Source organism: Hippocampus bargibanti, linkage group LG12, assembly GCF_051943395.1.
Source record: "Hippocampus bargibanti isolate YZ-2025 linkage group LG12, ASM5194339v1, whole genome shotgun sequence".
Classification (NCBI taxonomy): domain Eukaryota; kingdom Metazoa; phylum Chordata; class Actinopteri; order Syngnathiformes; family Syngnathidae; genus Hippocampus; species Hippocampus bargibanti.
The window spans coordinates 1,051,012-1,062,118 of record NC_142745.1 but is presented as its reverse complement, the minus strand read 5'-3'; positions in this window follow the sequence as shown (position 1 = coordinate 1,062,118).

The following is an 11,107-nucleotide window of genomic DNA, read 5'->3' as shown; positions in this document are numbered from 1 at the left end:
CTCCTCCTATCTACTCGTCCTCCTCCCCTGCCGCTAGATTTGTTCAGAAGTCTTTTCCAAAATGACCTAACTGTCTACTACTCCCATTGCATTCCATAGTTCCCCCCCAATTCACCCCCCCTCCTCCAAAAACGACATCTTCTGATCTGTAGTCTAGTCAAGGTAACTTTGTTTCTGCACTTGTTCCTTAATTTAGTGATTTTTTTTTGAGGTCACTGAGGATGTGGCTGCCTAAGAGAGAGAGAGAGAAGGAGAAAAATGAGAATTGGCCGAGGGGACTGTGGGAAGCCGCAACAACCCCCGCCTCCTCCCTCGAGGCAGACGTGTTAATCTCAATTTGTGTCATCGATACTGTGACGGCGGTCCTCAAAAGATTTAGGGCAAAACAATGACATCTGTCCAGAAAAAATGGCTTGTGTTTGTGTGTGGTTTGCGTGACCTTATTCACCTACTCGGCTGAAAAACAAGTTTAGGTAGAAATTTACCAGCAGATATTTTGTCAAGTGGTGGCAGAAACCACCGTAGAAAACAACAACAACAACAACAACATTGAGTTAATGTTGTGAAAAGAAAAGAGCGCTTGAAGTCATGAGCGAGGTTTAATAATCAAACCGGCAGTTGTCAGCGTGCCGCAGCTTTTAAAGGCAGGTAAGTAACAAGATGATGAGTATCAGGTGCGGAATCGCCAGGCTCCTTTTAGAGCGGACCTGGCCAACCCGCGGCTTCCGAACGTCATGCAGCTCTTAAACGACAACGCCATTTTTTTGTTTCCTAACTGACATCAGAAAAAAGTTTTAGAGCATCTAAAATAGCCAAAACGTGCAGGCTGATTTTTTTAGTCAAATGCAAAAATGACTTCAAGTGTCCCAAAACGGCCACAAAATGAGCTCAGAACTGGGTAGATTCAGAAAGTCCCGCCCCCTTGTTCGTGACGTCATGCCAGGATACTCCTTCACAAACTGCCTTGCTCCAGAATCAAAACAATGGCTTCAGGGAGTTCAGATTCGGAGAAGATGCTTTCTCGTTACTCGTCATTTTTTTGTTCTTTTGACTTCATGACGGCGTCGCGACAGTGGCTGCCTTTCCAGTAGCTCATGTATTTTGTTTTTCAAACATTTCTTTCATCACTTTCTTCTTCTTTTCCTTTCGGCTTTTCCCCTCAGGAGTCGCCACAGCGAATCTATGTCCTCCATCTGTCCCGGTTTTGTGCATCCTCTTCTCTCACACCAGCTACATTAATTAATTAATTAATTCATTCATTCATTCATTCATTCATTTCTTTCATCACTTTGCTGCTGTGAAATGTACATTTCTACACTGTGAGACTAATAAAGGCAAATCCAATCCAATTAAGTTATGAATATGATTCAAATAGTTCTGAAGAGGAAAGCATAAATGTTTGCAATCGATGAAAGAGTCCTTCCGTATCAATTTGAGCCGTCTTGACTCCAATGTATCGTCCCAGAAAAGAGGCAGAAAATGGTGACCAAGCTCCCTGTGAGGAATTAATCAGCCCGTTTCCACAGGCTGATAAAGTTCTTACATGGAGCTTGGACGCCCTCTTCTGGCTCTTTCTGTTGCAACACGAAGTTTTCAGACCAAACAAGTACAGCATTGACGTGATGGAAGGACTGCTACAATGTGTCCTTTTTTCGGTCAGGGGCATTCCTTCAGTGACGTAAGGTGAGAACTCGTCACCAACTCAAAAACAAGACTTCCGAAATATTCAGAGCGTGTCTTAAAAGGTAAACTATAGCTACATGCGGTGGAATCTTTGTAAAATACGCTCAGTAGAAGTCATTTGAAGCCATTTTACGAATTATGGACACAACTTGTCCGGAGACGTCGGTTGTCTTTTAAACGGGTGTCAAATATTTGGTGCTAAGGTACCAATCGGAGTCGAGCACGTCGCAAACATGAGGGATGAGTTCAACCGTCTCTAGTTTATTGAGGGCGCACTGCAGGAAGTCTACATTTCGAACCATATATCATAGAGGCATTTTCCGAAAACTACCAACATATGTCCCCATATGGTGACTCTAAATTGACTTTGACATCTCTAGTTCTGTTTGTTTTCCTGTCTTTGATGTTAACAAAACACTTGAGTTTGACTGAAAAGTCTGTTTTTTGATTTTTTTTATTTTTTGAAACATTTGACGTCAGCCAAACGTTTACAATTCTGACTCATGAGTGCTCGTTGGCCGCAAACTGCAAGCAGTAAATGACGCTGGTGAACTCTTGTCACTAAAGAGCGCAAAAAGATTTTTTTTTTATGTTCTTTTTGCGATGACAAAAGAAACTTTTGTTTTGGAAGAAAATTGTAACTTCCTGAAGATAGGGGGGGGGGGATACTACGTCGAACTTATGCACGACCACATCTTAGTGCACAACAAACATGTCCAAAGTCCGGCCTGGGGGCCAAATGCTCACCCACAGAAAAACGTAAACTGTGACTGTAAAGTGACCTTGAGAGTTTTGAAAGGCGCTTATACATCAAATGTGTTATTATTATTAAATGCTACCCGTAGTCAATTTTCATCCTGCCTGCAGCCTCCGTCATAAAATCACTAACGTCTGGCCCGCATGTAGAATTAATATATTGGCATCCGGATTGAGTGAACGCTGGCGTGTGTGGCTGCCGCTGCTCACCCACAGAAAAACTTATCCTGTGAGTGTAAAGTGACCTTGAGAGTTTTGAATAGGATTATTTTGATTATTTGTAATCTTTGGCTATATATTAGCTGTCTATTGGCTATCTATCCTGTTTCATAAAAAAAAAAAAAAAAAAAACTGTGACAAAGTGAGCTGAAATGACAACCGACACCATGTTTTTGTTCCTGACATCAGACAAATGTTTTATAGCATCTAAAATACCCAAAACACGCGAGATAATGTTTTTAGTCAAATGCAAAACAGCGATAAAAATGACTTAGTGTCAAAACTGCCGCAAAATGAGCTCAGAACTGGGCAGATTCAGAAAGTCCCGCCCCCTTGTTCGAAACGTCACTATTGGTCACACACTGCCTTGCTCCAGAATCTAAACAATGGCTTCAGGGACTTCGAAAACAAGACTTCCTGAATATTCAGCGCAAGTCTTCAAAGGTAAAATATAGCTACATGCGGTGGAATCTTGCGCTCAGTAGAAGTCATTTGAAGTGATTTTACAAATTGTGGACGCAACTTGTCCGGAGGTGTCGGTTGTCCTTTAACTGAACATGGTCAAAAACGCTTTTTGTTTATTTCCCAGGCGATTGTTTAAGACCAATCAACTGATGGAAACATGAGTCAAGATTAAACCCCCAAACATTTCAAAGACACATTTTTTAAAGACCATAAAAGGTCTTACTTGAGCAGCATTTTCGTCAATCACACAAAGCACATCGTCCAGGCTCTGAAGAACAAAGCAGCGCCCGGTCGATCACATTACCGCAACCAATATTGGGGCGTTATTCTGATCATCCTCGTCTGAAATGTTACATTGAAGCCAGATGTAGCAAGACGCTTCCAAAAATGACTCTCGTCTGCCAGTCTATAGAAAATAGACTCCCAAATACATATCTTGCAAAAGGAGTGGTCCATCGGTGAAAAAGTTTCTTCAGCCGTCATCTGTACTTCTATGAAGGTGTCGGACGTTTCGCTCCTCATCCGAAAGGCTTCGTCAGCGAAATAAAGTTCACTTTAGTCTAGCTTTAAAGGACAACGGACACCACTTTTTTTTGTTTCCTGAGATCAGAAAAACAGTTTATAGCATCTAAAATACTCAAAACACGCAGTATGATATTTTTAGTCAAATGCAAAATACCAATAAAATGACTTAAAGTGTCTAAAAAGTACTTGGCAAACAATGGCTTCAGATTGGGAGAAGATGCTTTCTTGTTACTCATCCAGTTATTAATATGATTCAAATAGTTCTGAAGAGGAAAGCATAAATGTTTGCAATCGATTAAAGAATTTATTCCGTGCCATTTCAAGGCATCAGGGGTGGAAAATGTCGCACCCAAAAAAGGCAGGAAATGGCGACCAAGCTCCATATGAGGAATTAATAAGCCCATTTTCACAGGCCGATTAATTCCTTACTGAGATTGGTTTAATTCAAAATAAAGAAAGAAAGAAAACAATGTAAAAAAAAAACACACAAAACAACAAAACACAAAACAACCTTTACTGAAATCTGTTGAGAGAGTCACGCAAGACAAGACAGTGATACCTTGGCTTACAAACTTAATTGGTTCCCAGACAGTGTCAAAGGTGAAAAGTGTGTATCCCAAATATTAATTCCCCCTAGGAAACCATTAAAATGAGAATAATCCTTTCCCAGGTCCCCATAAAACATAATTTTCTACTAAATAAGCCTTAAAAATGACACAAAATAGACATTATTCTACGTATAATAAAAGTGCTATGGTATTGTAATTAAAGAAATAAACAGTACTGTATAATAAAGTCATTTTATTGACCTTTGTGATGGTCGTTGATGGTTTGATGGAATGGAGTGGCCGGTTTAATCAGCATTAAACACTAGCCTTCTTTCACCATCTTGAGGAATGATCCCTTATATGTGCGTTCTCTGCAATCATTTTACCTTGTTCCTCACCAATGTGTTCTGAGTCACATCAGTCATTGCGTGTGTATCCCGAAAAATAGTTTGTATGCCAAGGTACAATTTTCATAAAATCAACGTTCGTAAACCGAAAAGTTTGTAAGCCAAGGGGTTCGTAAACTGAGGTATCACTGTATTTGGGCACCTGTTGCGATAACCCTGGATTGAACAATTTTAGTCCTTGCTTGTGGAATGCGGATGCAGATGAAGAGAAAGAAAAGCAAAAAAGTTCTATCGGCGACATCACGACGGACACCTCCTCCAGTCTTGCTGTTGTTTGGTTCCTGCAATGTGTTTTCAACCAGGAACATTCCACAAGATGACACATTTTTGAACAAAAGTGTCATAGGCCGCAATTGCTTTCCACAGAAGTGAAACCAAAAGCTCTGCAGAAGGACACGAAGATCTGACGAGTCAAAAGGAAGTTGAGGAAACTTGGGTGAAAGGATTGTGAGAAGTTGTGACAGGACTTCAGGTAACACGGGCAGCACAACAGAAGTTCAAGCCAACAAAAAGGAAGTTGTGTCTGGAGAAAAGGGAAGTCAAATCCAACAAACAGGAAGTTGTCTCAGATATGCCGCTTGGCCGTGGACCCATGCTGCTCTCTGCTGGACTTCCATGGTTACTGCCCCTCCAGTTGACTAATAGCAACGGTTTCTTTATCATTATATCATAAGAAGAAAAATTGTCATTTAAAAGCGCCTTATCTATCTATCTATCTATCTATCTATCTATCTATCTATCTATCTATCTATCTATCTATCTATCTATCTATCTATCTATCTATCTATCTATCTATCTATCTATCTATCTATCTATCTATCTATCCATATATATACACACATATACAGTAAAGTCTCGTTATATCGATACTATTTCTATGCACGCACTGAGAAAATTACATGCAAACAGGGTCGGATATATCGATAGTCCCGGTTATATCGATATTTTTTCGGACTCCCTTGAATATCGATATAACGAGACTTTACTGTATATACACACACATATATATATATATATATATATATATATATATATATATATATATATATATATATATATATATATATATATATACACACACACAAAGTGCAAAGTAACACAAAGATGCACACACGCACTGACACCAGTGGGTGTTTACGACAACATGTGTATCGCGTGCTGAGCTTTTTGCATAAAAAAACATAATCACGCCATTACCAGCCGCCATCCTGCTGAGATTCTTGAACTTGTTTTTTTTGCGGCACCATTAAATGTTATGAGAAGTTAATAACCTTCAATAATGTTTCCTCCCCTCGTTAGCGTGTTGAAGGCGCAGTAAACGTTTCTTATTGTTTGCTTTAACGCGGAAAACGTCTGAAATGGAGCACCGTGCTGGTCTTTCCAGTTAGAATTTCCCTTCAAGGACAACCGACACCTCCGGACAAGTTGCGTCCATAATTTGGAAAATCACTTCTACTGGCCGCATTTGACAGAGAAATAATTCACATAAAATGAAAAATGACCAGATTACATCCGTCGATGACTTACTCTTGACGCATGTCAAAACGCTTGTCTAGATCATGTGATACATACCGCTAAAATTAGCCCACCGTAAGCTAGCAAAATGAGTAAAAATCAAACTTCTTATTTTGTTGTATTTATCCGCCGGTGCGTAAAAATATTGTCTGACATTAAACCGGTCCGTGGCGCAAAAAAAGGTTGGGGATCACTGCCCTGAGTGACGTCACAGAGGGAACGCCCCTGACCGAGAATGCGACACACAATGCATTTTTGGGCCCTTTTTTTGGCTGAAAACACTGTATTGATCGCGGATTTAGAAGACAATGACATAAATAACGTTGTATGTCGCAGCCAATTGCGGTAACACACATAAAGAAGGTGTAAGTTGACACAAATTCCCAGCGGACAAATCAGTCCATTTCCATCTTCTGCATTTTCTGGGCGCTACATTGGAGTCCAGACGGCTCCAATTGATACGGAAGGACTTCTTTAATCGATTGCAAACATTTATGCTTTCCTCTTCGGAACTATTTGAATCATATTCACAACTGGATGAGTAACAATAAAGCTTCTTCTCCGAATCTGAACGCTCTGAAGCCATTGGTTTGATTCTGGAGCAAGGCAGTGTGTGACCAACAGTGACGTCACGAACAAGAGGGCGGGACTTTCTGAATCTGCCCATTTCCGAGCTCATTTTGTGGCGGTTTTGGGACACTAATCAGAATCAGAATCATCTTTATTGCCAAGTATGTAGGACACACAAGGAATTTGTTTCCGGTAGAACACGCTGCACTAGTATCGTTGTCAAAAAAAACTGCTAAGTGGCACTATACAGTTCCATTTTGGCTACTGTTGAAAGAGTTCAAAGAGTTAATGGCTTGGGGGAAGAAGCTGTTTAAATGTCTGCTGGATTTGGTGCGCATGGATCGGTAGCGCCTGCCTGAGGGGAGTAGCTGGAAAAGGTGGTGGGCAGGGTGCGGAGGGTCCAGTAAGATTTTCCGCGCCCTAAGTCATTCTTATTGGTGTTTTTGCATTTGACTAAAAATATCAGGCTATTTTGGCTATTTTAGATGCTATAAAACGTTTTTCTGAAAAAATGGCGTCGGTTGTCCTTTCTTTATATGCCGAGAATCAAAATGTGGGCAAGCCTGTTCAGGAAGGGCTTTTACGCAATCGTGACAGTTTTCGACTGGTTGGGAAGGACTTATTTCAAAGGGTGTCACAATCCTTTTTTTTTTTGTCCGAATGAAAAAGGGTTCAAAGTCCACAACGGTGAGCTTCCTCTCACAGATTGACGACTCCTCCAGGCAAGGGGTATTGGTGATCCATCACCGTGGCGACAGCCTGAGACCACCCCCCCCCCCTCTCCCTCCTCGCCCTCCAATTCCCCCAATTTCATTTTATACCTTGCCAGGCTTGGTTTTTAACGGGTGCCCCTCGCTAGCCCTCATCTATGATTGAAGACGAGGACGTCCTGTGGAGGAACGTCGGGGAACAGATGGACGCCCTCGTTAGAGAGAGACGCTTTGCGTTGTCTCACCGAAAAGGGGGAGAAAAAAAAAGGAGAGCGAGAGATAATTAGTGTGTGAGGAGAAAACGATGCTTGGAGGGCGTTAATGTTGATTGAGCCAAAATGGCTTCGGGCGGCGACTGGGATGAGGAAGAAGCAATCCGCCGCAATCGTGTGATGAGGTCTTTTGTCATCAAGGGACGCAAAGAATCGCTATAGAGATAATAGATAGCAAGCTAGCTAGATTGGCGGCTATTTTGTGGGTCCTGCAACTTGAGTGAAAACGACAAAAACCCTGGCACTGGAGTGGACACATTTTTGCATAAAGTCTGGCAGTGAAACAGACGACCAACTGAACCCGAAACTCACTCAATCGCTTAACTCGCGACTAATCGGGCACCTGACTGACTCGACTACGGCAACGACGCAACTCGCAGGCTTTTTAAACCACCAACTGGTCAGTAAATGATTGGCTTCCAAGGCCGCATTGAAAAAGCCAAAGAAACTACAAAGCAAAGTCTGATTTTCCGTCCTGTCGGAACATTGGGCTGTAATTCTTCGTTGTTTTCGTCATTACTGTCCGAATCCGAATGGGAACTGTTTATCGCCATTTCTGAGATGACAAACGACTGCATTAGCGTTCCTAATGAATCGTCCCAGGCAACGAGAGTCACAAAGCAAATCCTTTTTTAAACATACTTAAAGTACTCAACCGACGCCTCCGGACAATTTGTGTCCATAATTTCTAAAATGGCTTCAAATGACTTCTACTGAGCGTATTTTACGCTTTAAGTTAGCGACGAGTCCTCACGTCACGTCACTGAAGGAACACCCCTGACCGAGAAAGGACACCTTGCAGCAGTCCTTTCATCACGTCAATGCATTTTGCGGTACTTTGTTTGGTCTGAAAACTTCGTGTTGATGGCGAAATTAGAAGGAAAACACATCAATAACGCGATGGTGAATCGTTGTGTGTTGCACTGAGCATCTATTAGATATTCGCTAGCAAAAATTCCAAGGAAACTAATCAGCCGGTTTCCACGGAGCTTTGTCGCCATCTTCTGCCTCTTTGTGGTGCTACATTCCCCCACCCCCTCCAAGATACCTCAAAATGACACGGAATAAATTCTTTAATCGATTGCAAACATGTATGCTTTCCTCTTCAGAACTACAGTAAAGCCTCGTTATATCGATATTCTCGGGAGACTGAAAAAATATTGATGTGACCGGACTATCGATATATCCGATCCTGCTGCATGTAAATTTTCTCCTTGCGTTCATAGAAATAGTATCGTAATAAGCAGTACTATTGATATAACCGATATCGATATAACGAGACTTTACTGTATTTGAATCATATTCATAACTGGATGAGTAACAAGAAAGCATCTTGTTCTGAATCTGAACTCTCTGAAGCTATTGTTTTGATTGTCGAGCAAGGCAAGACGTCTTGCCGTGACACCTAGAACACGGGGGCGGGACCTTTTTAGACACTTGAAGTCATTTTTATTGATGTTTTGCATTTGACTAAAAATATCATACTGGGTGTTTTGGGTATTTTAGATGCTATAAAACGTTTTTCTGATGTCAGTTAGGAAACCAAAAAGTGAAGTCGGTTGTCCTTTAAAACAGATTCTTTTCTTACAGTGTTTTTTAAGTGTTCAACCTTCGTCAGAGTGTCACGGATGTTGTTGTGACACGCCTTTTTTCAGTTCTGTTTTAAGTTGGATATTAAGTAGACAGGATGAACTTAATACAACTTTTTTAAACATGTTTATTTTATTATATTGTATCCCCCCTGGATACCCCCCCCCCCCAAACAGATTTAATCGCAATTAACGGTGCGTCCGACATATTGCCGCCATTGTGTTTGGAATGCAAATGGCTCCCGCTCGTCATGCATTATGCATTGATTTGGGATTTCAAGTGATGCGCCTTCATGCATGATTCATGTCGCCGTGTGCGTTTAGCGCCTCGTTTGTGTTTCACGACTCCACCTGAGCGGTCGCCGTTGAATAATACAACGTGCCGTCGTCGTCGTGATGGGTCGCAAGGAGTGGCGTGGGTGGTGACCGCTCCACTTGGCGCGCTTAACTCATACCTTATTACGTGCATTATTATATGGTCGTCAAAAAAAAAAATAATCCCCTCGTCAGGGTTGCTGATAAAAAACAACAATAACAAATGGCAAACTAATTACTAACCACTCTGATCTTGTCTAATCAATCAAATCATTGATCGGTTGACTGACCAAGTGACAGAGTAATTCATAAATTCCTTTCATCACTTTGCTGCTGTGAAATGTAAATTTCTCCACTGTGAGACTAATAAAGGCATATCCAATCCAATCCAAGAAATAAATGAAAGGGCGAAATGATTTACCATGATATGCTAATTTACTAGCTTACAAACCCACTGACTGCGATGCTTCCTACTTATCTTACTGACTGAATACACGATGCTAAATAACTAGCTTACTGACTGACTGGCTATGCTATGTTAACTAACTAGCTTACAAAGTGATTTGCTATGCTACGCTCATGAACAACCTTTAAAACAGACTGACTATACTATGATTACTAACTAGCTTACAAACCGACTGACTATGCTATGCCTACAAACGAGCTTAAAAACCAACTGACTATGCTATGCTACCTAACTAGCTTACAAACTGACCAAATGCGCTATGCTAACCAACTAGCTTACAAAGTGACTGGCTAGGCTGCGCTTACTATCTTCTAATTGACTGAATTTGCAATGCTAACTAACGTACAAACTGACTGACTATGCTATGATAACTAACTAGCTTACAAACAGACTGTCTACATTATGCTAACTAAAATTATGCAGTGAATGAGTGAAATAGTCATATATGTTCGATCATTGTATTTTCCTTTTATTTTTAGCTAACACACAAATATTATACATGTTAAATACAGGTGACATCCGATTTACGACCGACTCGACTTACGACCACGACATTAAAAATGTTAATTGACTGACTGGCTATGCTATGTTAACTAACTAGCTTACAAAGTGATTTGCTATGCTACGCTCATGAACAACCTTTAAAACAGACTGACTATACTATGATTACTAACTAGCTTACAAACCGACTGACTATGGTGCACCAGTGCACCACCGCTCTCACTCAAATTCAGGATTTGCGTGGAAATCTCACCATTGTTATTACAGTCTCGTCAAAAGCCTGGCACCGCAACGCGCTAGCAGGCCGGCAATGTGTACGACAATTGTTAGCCAGCCAGCATCTCACGCTCGCACAGCAATCGACCGAGTAATGGCACCAGAAGGGGTACTTTGCCAGTCATTTAGCCTCCGAGTCTCTATTCAACATTTAGAATGGATTTCGACTTACGACCGTTTTGACTTACGGCCGTTTGGTCGGAACGGAACGGATGTGTTTATCTCTCACTGAGGAGTGTGCGTGTGTGTGTGGGGGGGGGGGGGGGGGGCAGCAAATGAATTCGGGGATT